At 55.3% G+C, this 12,081-nt stretch overlaps 1 protein-coding gene across 1 annotated transcript in view; it reads left to right on the top strand.

Moving 5' to 3' along the window:
* Positions 1–823: 823 nt before the first annotated feature.
* The window catches only part of POU2F2 (POU class 2 homeobox 2), a 73,628-nt gene continuing 62,370 nt past the window's right edge, over positions 824–12,081 (top strand). Inside the window, exon 1 of the mRNA XM_043598768.1 lies at positions 824–921. The gene's annotated coding sequence lies outside the window, so the exon portion shown is untranslated. The remainder of the gene's footprint in view (positions 922–12,081) is intronic.

Here is a 12,081-nt window from a genome sequence, read left to right as displayed (position 1 = left end):
TTAGTCTCTCCCTGCCTCCATGTTTCCTGTACTACGGTCTCTCCTGTCTCCCTTTCCTCCCTGTCTCTGTGTCTCTGGTGTCTCTTTGAGGTCTCTTTGAGGCCTCTCTCTGCCTTTGAGTCTCTCTCTGCTCCCTACCCTTCTCTCTCTGTCCCCGCATCTATGTTTCCTGTGTGTCTCTGTGTATCTCTGTGTCTCTGTCTCTAGGCATCTCTTTGTCTCTATGAGTCTTTCCCTGCCTCTGTGTCTTCTGTGCTCCTGGTCCTCTTCCCTCTCCCTTTTCTCTCTGTCTCTGGATGTCTCTCTGTCCGTGGGTGTCTCTGTGCCTCAGGGTCTCTCCCTGCCTTTGAGTCCCCCTCTGCTCCCCACCCTCCTCTCTCCCTTTCCTCTCTGTCTCTTTCTGTGTCTCTGTGTGTCTCTGCGCTGTGTATCTCTGGGCTTCTCCTTGTCTTGGTGTCCCCCTCTACTCCCCGCCCCTCTCCCCTCTTTCTGTCACTGCGTCTCTATCCGTCTCAGCCTATCTCTGCTTATCTCTGAGTCGCTCTGTCTCTGTGTATCTCTGTGTCTCTGTGGGTCTCGGGCCTCTCCCTGCCTCCGTGTCCCCTGCGCTCCCCGCCCTCTCCCTCTCCCTCTCTCCCCCCTCGCTCTCTCGCTCGCGCTCTCTCTCTGAGCATCCTTGGGCCCGGGGTTGCCATGGGGACAAGGTGGGAGCCGGGGATGGCGCGCGCCTGGGCTCGCGCCGGCAGCTCAGGCGAGGAGCAGCGGCCAGAGCAGCGCCAGCAGCAGGCAGCGAGCGGGCGCGGGAGCGGGAGCGGGAGCGGGGGTAGCGTTGGCGGCGGCGGCTCCTCCTCGGCCATCCCCTCGGAGCCGTGCAGCTGACGCGCATGGCGAAGACAGCGGCGCCTACCGATGGGAGCAGCGGTAAGGCAAGGCGGCGCGGCGCAGCCGGGCGGGCGGGCGGGCGGGCGGCGGGCAGCCTCCTCCTCTCCCCAGCTCGCCTGCGCGCCCGCCCGCCCGCCCTCCCTTCCTCCCTCTCCCCTCGCAGCCCCTGCCCGCCCGCCCGCGCCGCGCTCGCCCTTCCATTTAAAAATCTTTAAAACTTTGCATATTAATATCTGCGCTTTGCATAATCTGACCCGCGCTTTATTGATTGCAAGAAGCTTAATGCAGCCGGCTCGGCCTATTGCAGAGAGCTCTCCGGGCGGGAGCCGGGCGGGCGCCGCTCGCTCCGCACCGCGCTCCGGCTGCCCGCCGCCGCTGCGGCCCCGGCCCTCTCGCCTCCCTCCCGGCGCCCGGCGTCGGGGCTTTGCCCCTGGCTGGGTATTTTTATTATTTGGGGGCGAGGGGGATGGCTTGCTGTCGGTGGCGGCGAGGGAACCAAAGGAGATGAGCGTGGTGGTGGTGTGTGTGGGGGGGGGGGGTGGGGAGGGATGAGAAGAAATGGGGACGGAGAGGAGGTGAAGAGGGAGAGAAAAAGGGGAGAAGGGGCAAGAAGGATGGGGAGAGGAGAGGCGTGGAGCGGGAGGCAGTAGAGAGAGAGCGCAGTGACTGAGGACGGAGCCGAAAGGACGGAGGAGCGAGCGGAGACAGAGAAGAGAAAGGAGGGAGGCGAGAGCAGCGCGGAGAGAGAAAGAGCCGACGGCCGGGAGCTGGCGACGGAGACCAGGCGGTGGTCGCATCGTCGCTGCCGCCCCAGGCAAAAAATAAAGAAAAAGAGAAAAAAAATAATACCAATAAAAAGACGATGAAAATAAAACACATCGCAGCTGGGGCCATCGTATACAAAAAAGGAGCGAGTGCAGAGAAGAGGCGAGGTGGCATCCGCTCCCGGCTGGCCTCGGCGCTTTGGAGAGGCTCCCCGGGCTGGGTGGGATCCCCATTTTTGACCCCGCATTTGGGGAAGGGGCGACTGTGGAGAGAATGAGGCGAGAGGGGGGTCAGGGCTGGTGGTGGTGCCGCCTGCTTTTTTTTCCCCCCCTTTCCTGGGGGTGTGGGGGCCGGTTTAGTGTGAGGATATTGGTTGCTGATGCTGTCTGAAGCGCCGAAGCAAGCAGGGTGCATGGGGGGGAGAGGTAAGAGGGCACGGGGGACCAGAAAGGGCTGGGGGTGGAAATGAGGGGCAAGAGAAAGAAACGGGGTGCTCTGGACTGCCGGCAGGGTGGAAGATAGGAGAGGGAGCAGCTGGGATGGGGCGCGGAGAGGCGGTGGCGTTTCTGGTGGGAGGAGAGGTGGGAGCGGAGCTCCAGGGCTGGGGAGTGATGTTGGGGAGCTAGGATGCACCCCTCAGCTCTCTGGGCAAAGTCTGTAACTTGGGGAACCCCTTTGGCGGCCTCCTCCTGCCTCTGAGCTTGCTTCTCTTTTCTTCCGCTCCTGTCCTTTCTCGGATGCTTTTTCTCCATCTCCTTACCGGGTTCTCTTTCTCCCTGTTTTCCAGTTTGTCTCTTCTTCCTCTCAATAAAAGCTTTCTCCTCCCCACTCAGTTTTCTTTCTTTCTTTCTTTCTTTCTTTCTTTCTTTCTTTCTTTCTTTCTTTCTTTCTTTCTTTCTTTCTTTCTTTCTCCCCACCCCTTCCTTTCTTTTTCTCTCTTTTTTCCCTTCCCCCTTTCCCCTTTTCTTTCATTCTTCCTCCCTGCCACTCATTTTCTCTGTTGCCCTGTCCTTTCTGTCCCCTCCCTCAGTTTCATTTATTCATCACTTTTGTGGCATTGGCCTTGAGCAGAGTGCCAGGGAGAGGGGGTCTGTGCAAAGACAAGGATCTCCCGAGTTCCCAGCAGACCCTAACCCCGATTCCAATTCCGTACCCCCATGTGTTTCTACTGTCTTTTTTCTCTGCTGGGGGCTTGGGTCTGCCCTGGGGTTCTAGCGCCACCCCCTATTTCCCCTGGCTTCCTAGAGAAGTCCCGCTGGATGTTCACTGGGGCCATTGGAGGGGGAGGGGAATACCTTAAGTGAGGGCTCAGCCCCACTGAGAGAGAAGGGTGTGGACAGAGAAGAAAATGACATGGATGGCTAGTGGGAAGTGAAAAGGGGAGAAAATGGGGGGGGGGGGTCCATCTGAGAGGATCTCTAGAGCTTCTGAGTCCCAGGTAAAAGGTCCTAAGAGAAAACATCTGGCCTGCTGACCACTCCCCACTTTCCCCCTAGCTCTTGGGGCCTGTGGAGTTGGGGAGCAGGTCCTGGGTTTAGAGCAAGACCCCATGAGCTGCTTAACTCAGTAGGTTTTAGTCTCTTGCCATCTTGTCGGTGAAATTTGCCCCCTCCCCCAGGGCATGGGAAAATAGCGTCATTGCGCAGTGGGGGTCTGGTGTGTACGGAGTCAGACCATGGCGGCAGTGTCTGTGTATAACAGGGCCTGTGTGCGTTGCGAGAGGTGTTCCGGATGGACTGACTGTGTGCAGAGCTTGGGAGCCTTGGCAGAGTGAGGAGCCAGAGGTGTAGAATCACGACATGTGTGTTCAGCAGGGGGCTGGGTACGGGGGGCTCCCATTGTGGGCAATACATGTGCAGGAGGGAGTAGGCGCGTGTATTTACACTGGTTCTTCCCTTGTCTGGATGTTCACGGGCCCCTGGCCGAGCGTTCACTTGGGAGGCACTCGCTGGCTCTGTGCGTGGTAGCCGTCCATGCGTGTGCCAAGTCTGGCATCGGCAGTGGGTGCACCGGCGTGTACGTGCAGCACGGTTGTAGTAGAGGTTCTGCGCGTATGTACGAGGTCTGGTCTGAACGTGGTGTGTGCACATGAGGATATATGTTAAATAAAGTCACACGTGAAAGTACCATTGCTGCACGGAGCTATTATTATTGTTATTATCACTGTTGTTTTCGTTAGGTGTCTCTGTGTGTCCCGGGTCAGGGGGAGGGTGGGTTTATGAAGCAGGGTCTGGGTGCCATGATGAGAGATGTGCACAGGGGTCACGGGCATATGGGTGGGCTCGACAGCATGCTTGCACAGCAACCTTGAAGCTGGGTTCAAGAAAACAAAACAAGAAAAGATGCCCCCTCCCCGAAGTCAGCCAGCCCACAGAAACCTTCCCTGGCTCTTCCCTAGTAACAAAGCGTCCCGTGTCAGGGGGTGGTAGGCAGGTCAGGAGGGAAGCAGATCAGGGCCGCGGTCTGCATCTCCAGGTGCTGGTAACGCAATTCTGTGTCTACTTCCTGATTTCTGGGTAATGTTGGACAGAGGCCCATTCGTGCCCACTGGGAGGTCCAGATCCCCATTCCCGTTTCCCTTAAGCTACTGGCCAACCCCCTGGTTGCTTGCAGTGCCATTCTTGGGGGCCCTGGTTACCCTCTCTTCCTCACTTCCCTCTGCCAGTCTTTGCAGGGAAAATGGAGGGTGTCTGTGACAGAGGCCGTGGCAAGGAAAGAACTTGGCCACCGTGTGTATGTGTGTGCGTGTGTGTGTGTATGCACGTGTCCACACCCATGCTGTGTGTGTCATAGAGGTTAGCCTATATATCCTAGATAGCATGCCAGCTAGATTTTTTTTCTAGCGGATCCATCAGTGGCCACCCCCAGGCCTCCTGCATATTCTGGTTCATACATGCAGGGGCCGTAGGCCAGAACCCCTTCTCCCACTAGTGTGACAGCCAAGCTAGGGGCCCTAATCTCAGCACCCTACTGGGTAGAACTTGTGAGAGCCCTGGCTCATAATCCTAATGTGGGGGGCATGATGCAGGCATGAGGGGGACAGATGGCCATGCCAGGAGCTGCTTGGACCTCGATGGGGGCAAGGGAGCAGTTTCCATGTCTGATATGTGCTGGTTAATTTCCAGGAATTTTTTTCAGGATTGAAATGCTTAAGGAACCCGGGTATGGAGAATTGTTCGAGGAGAGAGTGAGTGTGGGGTCTCCTCAGACTGGGGTCTGTTCTTTCTTCTAAATATATATCACTCATCATTTTCCCCTTGGGCCCAACACCTCCTGATTTAATAATAATAATAATGACGATGATACACGCCCCTTACATCCACCTAGATCTTATAGCAGCCCTGATGATGTCCCTTTCACAGATAAGGGTTTGAGGTCCATAGCATTCTCCCAGGCTGTAAGCTACCCAGCGGTGCTAGCACCCACACCTTTGGGCCTGGTACCAAGCTTAGTCTGTCCTTAGAGGTCTTTCCCTCTCCCTTTAGCTGTCCCAGCACCATTTCCTTTCTCTGGCTTGGCCCCTTCCCCACTTCCTTCCTGCCCCCTGAGATGTCCATCCACAGACCTGTCTCCCAGGACCCGTCAGGTGGATGGATGCCTTATGCGGCTCGGTGAGGGCTTCGAGGACCTGGGTCTCGCTTTGTATCCTGAAGGGAAAGCTGGCAAATGAGCAAGGTCAAGAGCCCATTCTGTTGGTGACAGTTTGAGCCTGGGTCTGTTCAAAGACAGGGTTACAGATGGGCTTACATTCTCCCCGCCCCCTGCTAGTGAGCCCCAGGCTGTGGCCTTGCGAGGCAGGTGACTCTCCCTCATTTGCCCACAGCCCCACTTTCATTAGGTGCTTGGGGCAGGCAGCTTTTCCAGCTCTGAAACAGTCAGAAGGAGGCTAGAGGTGGTGGCCCTACATACTAGGTCCCCACATTCAATAGGTATCTATCGAGTAGTGTGAGTCACTGAGCAAATGAAGTATACAGTTAGTTCCTTGAGGTATTCAGGCAATGGTAGCACGATCACACCCTACCTGCACATGATTATCAGACACCAACCACAGACTCTGAAGTGGCCCCCATCCCAGCCTTAGACAAGATTCTGGTACCTGGACTGTGAGCATGGAGGGAGTTTCTAAGTCACTGGGACTCTGGACAAGGAGGGAGGTGTGGGTTTAAACAGGGAGGGCGGTCTTTGAAGATGCTCAGTCACCGAGGAAGGGGGGTGCAGAAAGACGGCAGAAAGATGGAAACTGGGAGGAAGCAGCCCCAGTTGGGGGTGTGGCCCTAAGAGCAGAGGTTGGCACAGTGTCGTAGGGCCCGTCTATGGAGGCTCGGAGAAGTTTGGACTTGATCTGGCCGGCTGTGAGGAGCCAGCACTATTGCGATCACGTGCACACATGTGTATCTCGCAACAATGTGCCTTGGACAACACGGACTAGTATGTGAGCATGAGTGCATGCGCCCGTGCCCTCGTGTGGAACCCTTCTCCCTGGCGTCCATTCAGACACAGTCTCCCTCGCAGAAACCAAGGGGGCTACTTTAGCCCTTATCCTCAGGATCCCGTATCACACAGGCTGTGGCCACACACTCGTGTGTAAGAGCAGGCTGGGGACCCTCCCCCACCGGGGTGCGGACTCATGTGGCATTCGCAGACTTAATCCGCCGCAGTGAGGCCAGGGAGACAGCATCTGTCACTTTCACAAACACAGGCAACGGAGTCTGGGAGAGACATACTCCACTTGCTCACAACCGCTCGAGAAGCAAACGTCTGTCCTGCGCTGCCCCCTGTGCCCAAGACAGAAACAGCCCCTCATGGCCTCCCACATCCAGGCTAGCCTTACACACTGAGTCACTGCTGGCAGGAAAGCACACACACATGCACACGCATGTGCACACGTGTGAAGCACTGTCCCTGACATCCTAAGTCCCCGTATGCACAACCACACTCAGACTCTCTTTGACTTTAAGCACAGCTGCTGATATCCTAACCCCTTACTCTTGCTCTCTCTCTCTCCCTCTCTCTCACACACACACACACACTCACGCACACACACACACTCCTTTTGACTTAAAGCACAGCTGTAGCCATCCCATCACCCAGACACACATGCCTGCAAGCGGACTCACACACACACACTCAAACACACAGTCTCCCGATCCACCAGAACCACCGTGGCCAGCGGTCATTGAAGAATGACAGCATGAGCAGTGTGCCGAGGGGGGGTCCCCCTGAGGCATGGGCTGTGGGTCACACAACAGGGACATCAGACTCCCTTGAGGGAAGGGTCAGGGAGACCACCCCGGAAGGGCTCCATTGGTCTGGACGGTTCTGCCAGGTAAGGAAGATTCAACAAATTCAGGCCAGAGGCGGGAGCCGGCTAATGGCCGAGGCCGCTGATGGCCGAGATGGCTGGTCAGCAAGGAGGGGAGGCGCGACAATTGATGTGATCGGGGCTGGACAAATGATGGCGCATTTGGCTGAAGCTGGCTAGGGGGCCAGAGACCAGAAACGGGGCGGCTATTCTCGCCTCAGTGGGGAAAGGGCCAGAGCGGGCTGTGCTGCATCTGGGTGGCTTTCCCAGCCTGGCTTCGCCGTGCATCCTGCCTGCTTTTGGGGTCTTTGTACGTGTGTGTGCTCATATGTGTGTTTGTGTGCACGCACAGTTGTCTACGGTTGTCAGCGTGCACCTGTCTCCGTAGAACTTTGTGTCTTCGGGACTCTTGGTATGCATCTATGTGCGCACCTTTGTGTGTGCCCTTGCTTGTGTGTGTGTGTGTGTGTGTGTGTGTGTGTGTGTGTGCGTGCATGCGTGTGTGTGTACATGCACACCCACAAAGTGTCCGGGTGCCTTTCTCACCGGACCCCGTGCACCTTTGTGTCCAAGTGTGCGTGTATTTATTGAGTGTGTGGGGACCTTTCTTATTGTGAGATGCTCTTCGTTCTTGTGCACTTGTAGTGTTTTGGCGTTGGGGTGAAGGTTAGGTGAGGAAGAAGGGATGTGGGTCTGGCTCTGGGATCCCAGCTATCTGTGCATCTGGTGGCTCACAAGGCTGTCTTTGTGCATCGTTTGAGCCTCTGTCTGGGTATGGGCGGGCGTGGGCTTATGTGCTTGCCTGCTCCAGAGTTTGAATATCTGTGTGTCCACAACAGCATCTCCCACTGAGCATGGCTGTGAGTGGGGTGGGCCAGACCAGGATGAGGGGGGCATCTCCCTGAATCTCATCATCCCTCTGGAAGCAGTCACGCTACCCATCCTGGGCCTGGCTGGGACCCAGCAGCCCGGCACAGTGCAGACCACCCCTCCTCCTCCTTCTCCCCCCATGACCTTTGAGCACAGCAGCCCCAAATACATATTTATCAGAGGGGCTGTGGGGACCAGCCCCTCCCCCACCACTCCCCTCAGGGCCCAGCCTGCCTGGCTGCGGAGAAATTAACCTTGTGACACAGGAGCTTGCCGACACCCCGGCCCCCTCCCCATCCACACGGCACACATGAGCATGGATGGGTGTGAGGGGGAGAGAGAGAGAGAGAGAGAGAGAGAGAGAGAGAGAGAGAGAGAGAGAGAATAGGTACTCATCCAGACTGGGAAGGCAGTAGCAGCTAGGGGAAGAGAGACACACAGGTATATACATGTCCAGGTCACTCCTGACACACACCACACACACACACACACACACACACACACACACACACACACTGTCTTTCTCTTTTTTTCTCTCTCTCTCTCCAAACTACAGAGGCTACATAAGTCTTGAACAGATGCACAGGCAAATTTTGAAATATACATGTAGACATATGCAGTGGTCCTGAGATAGATTCACACACAGATTCTCAGACACATGATGGACATGTACACCTGTGGGTCCTGAGACCCAGGTGCACGTCCCCTTGGCCAGAGCTTCTCTTGGAAAATGCACAGGTACTAAAGCCTACAGATCCACACAGATGTTTGTGCCTACATCACCAGAGATGCCGAAATGGACATGCCAGATTTGAACATGGACACGTCAGATAGGCACATACACACAGGTACGAAACCCCAGACATCCGTGCATCACGTATGTACCGAGACATCACAGGACAAGACAGATACCAAAGCACCAGGGTGCTCCTCACATAGAGAGTTGTTTTTTTTCAACAGAAAGGGTACAAATATGGACACTAAAACATGGTGGCATCCCAGCTCATATGCCCGTGGGTGCATGCAGGCCACATTCAGAGGTCCTATGGGAAGCCACTCATGGTGAGTGGAAGAGGCGTATTCTGAGTTATAGACACAAACACCCCCCTCCTCAGACTCATCCCCTTAGAGCAAAATGAAAATGGGTAGATGCTTAAGTCTGAAAATATTAATGGAATGAATCCACTCATCACACAGGAACACAGCCCTGTGTGAGCCAGGCCCTGTCTTAGAAGCTGGGAAAAAATGATTTACAAGACGGACCTGGGCTTTGCTCTCCAAGAGCTCTGAGCCAACAGGACGGGCACTGATCAGACCTCCGTGTATAGTTAGTTATAAACGGTGATAATGTCTGGGAAGGAAGGAAACGAGGCTGTGGGAGGGGTCATGGGAGAGCCTGGTTTAGATTGGTGGGTCAGGGGGAACACCTCTGAGGAAGTGACATTTAAGCTGAGCATTAGTCACAACACAGAGATTCTAAATGTGCACATGCATCCCTCCCGAAACTCACCAAGACCACACAGGCATAAACAATACAGGACACAGATCCCCGCCCCGCCTCCAATTTTGCTGTGCCTTAGTGCCCGTCTAGAAAACCTCTCTGGTGGGAAATGGAGTCTCCCCCACTGGCTGGGGCCCAGATACCGGGGCTTTGATAGAAGCACACAGAACATGCTGGGACCATGCAGAGCAGGAGGCCAAGCTGCCTGGGAGAGTCCAGAGGCTTCACCAAAGAGGTGACATGGAGAAGGGTGTGCAGGGTCTAGAGGAAAAGGGGAAGCAGAGGGCTTTCCAAATGGAGGCACTCCCTATGCACAGGCACGGAGGTGTGAGCCAGTGTGGGAAGTCGCTGGACTAGCAGGGGTGTGCAGGGAGGGGTGAGAGATGAGGCTTGACATCACTGGGAAGGTCTGTAAGGCTCAGGATTTATTCCAGATGCACCACGTAGCATGGAAGCGTTTTGCGGGAGAGACTTGACAGGATGTAAGCTGGGAACCAAGTCAGGGATCCTTTGGAGGATCCCCTGGCGTGGCAGAGAGACAGGAGGAAGATGGCAAGATCTGGAGGGAGGGACCTCCTGCCCTGCCTGTCCACTCTAGGATCCCTGCCCAAGGCCTGGCCAGGGAGGCGACACAGACAGCCTTCCGCTTGCTCCCAGCCCCATATCTTGGCCTCTGAGCAGAGTTGGACAAGCTACAACTTCTCCCACATGGAGATTTGGTGGGAGCTGGAGGTCGAGGGTTACAGTCCCCCTGAGTGACTGCCCATATGCTACTGTTTTCTGAGGCCTTCTGTGGCCAGGCCTGAGCTGCATGCCAAGGCACACGGATGAGCCTGACCCTTCCCTGCTCCAGGGGAGTCCCCAGTCCCCTGACAAAACCCTGTCAGGGACTCCACGGGTTTATTAAAGGCTTCTTGAGGTTGTTCTTAGAGAATGAATGGGTCAGAAGGCCCCACAGGGTATATGGGAAAGGGATGAGGATGAAGCCTGGTTTTTGAAGGTGAGACCAACCTTCACCTGGCACAGTGAGAAAGCCTATCATCCCTCTTCTCACCCCCACCCCTCCCTAGAACATCTTCCTTAGCCTAGAAGTCCCATATGATGGCGCCCGCCTGCCTATTCAATTTCTACTCCTTTTTTCTTGTCCCCAGAAGCTCAGTCCACTCTGCCATCTTGGTGTTCCTCAAACACACCAACATTGGTCCTGCCTAGGGCCTTTGCACTTGCTGTTTCCTTTGCCAGGAAAGCCCTTATCCCATACTTTATTTGGGCTTCTACTCAAAACCCACTTTACCCCACAGGCCTTTCTTTCTTTCTTTCTTTCTTTCTTTCTTTCTTTCTTTCTTTCTTTCTTTCTTTCTTTCTTTCTTTTTAATTTTAATGTTTATTTATTTTTGAGAGAGAGAGACAGAGTGCAAACAGGGGAGGGGCAGAGAGCGAGGGAGACACAGAATCTGAAGCAGGCTCCAGGCTCTGAGCTGTCAGCACAGAGCCCAACCCGGGGCTCAAGCCCACAGACCGCGAGATCATGACCCGAGCCAAAGTCAGACACTTAACCGACAGAGCCACCCAGGTGCCCTGCCCTTCCCACCCCCCACAGGCCTTTCTTGACCTCTCAGTCTAAAGAAACATTCTTCTGTAACCTACCCCTTCACCTGCTTTATTTTCCTTCTTAGCTTTTCGATATGTATTCTTGTCTATTATATCTACCCCTCCACTAGAAGGTCAATGCCGTGAGGGCAAGGACTTTGTCTTGTTCAAAGGTGTATCCTCAGCACCTAGAATGGTACTCAGCACACTGCAGGTGCTCAGCGGATGTTTGTCGGATGAACAGGAGCAAGTCCCCTGTCATCCCACTTGCCCGTGTAATGAAGGGTGGAGATGGGCGTCTGGTGTGCCCCAGAAGGGTAGAAGGAGCCCACCTTCCAGGGGGATGCACCTACCTGGGTATCGGCAAGTCAGGCCACTGCCTGCCTGAACCCTGAAGCAGCCAGACTCCAGACCTGTCACCCTGGGGCTGTTCTCTCTACTCCGTTTCTCTTCACCACTCCACTCACTCCAGCCAATTCTCCTTGTCCCCCATCATCTCACCTGCTCACCTCCCCACCTCTTCCCTCCTCCTTCTCCCCCCCCCCCACCCAGCACACACCCTAGCCACAAGGGAGGGGACCCCAGACCCACGCACCCTGCCTCCAGTCCTATCCTGGCCGAGGGCAAATCATATCACTCTTTTTAAGCCTCAACTTTCCTCCTCGGCGAAATAAGGTTTTTGTGGGGATGAAGAGTGACCGCGCGTGTGTGATGATGATACTAATAATAGCTGCTATTTATCGAGTACCTGCCAGGTGTTAGGCATTGTGCTGGGTGCTTTGAACTTTTTTTTTTTCATTAGAAAAAACGGAGGAAAAAAAAAACCCCTGAGCATGGCGTGTCCCCAGAGTGTCAGGCCCCGTGCACGGTGCTGTGAATCACAAAGGTGAACATAAGCCTGCCGCACAGAGCTTACTATTCCAGTGTGCACGCACACACACAGGCCTGAAGCGCCACGCCGCTCGGGCGGTGGGGGCTTGTGCGCCTGTACTTGGCCCCTTTCAGCAGAAGCCCCGAGGGCCAGTTTGGAGGCCACTGAGGCAGCAAGTCTCCGATGAGAGACCAGCCCCAGCCATCCCTAATTCCCCTTTACTAACCCAGTGGGATCTTCCATTGTTCATATCTGGACTGTAGGGCCTGGCACAGGGTCTGGCCTAGAACTGGCCTTAGG

This window comes from Prionailurus bengalensis, chromosome E2 (genome assembly GCF_016509475.1).
Source record: "Prionailurus bengalensis isolate Pbe53 chromosome E2, Fcat_Pben_1.1_paternal_pri, whole genome shotgun sequence".
Classification (NCBI taxonomy): Eukaryota; Metazoa; Chordata; class Mammalia; order Carnivora; family Felidae; genus Prionailurus; species Prionailurus bengalensis.
This window is presented reverse-complemented; position numbering and strand designations above follow the sequence as displayed.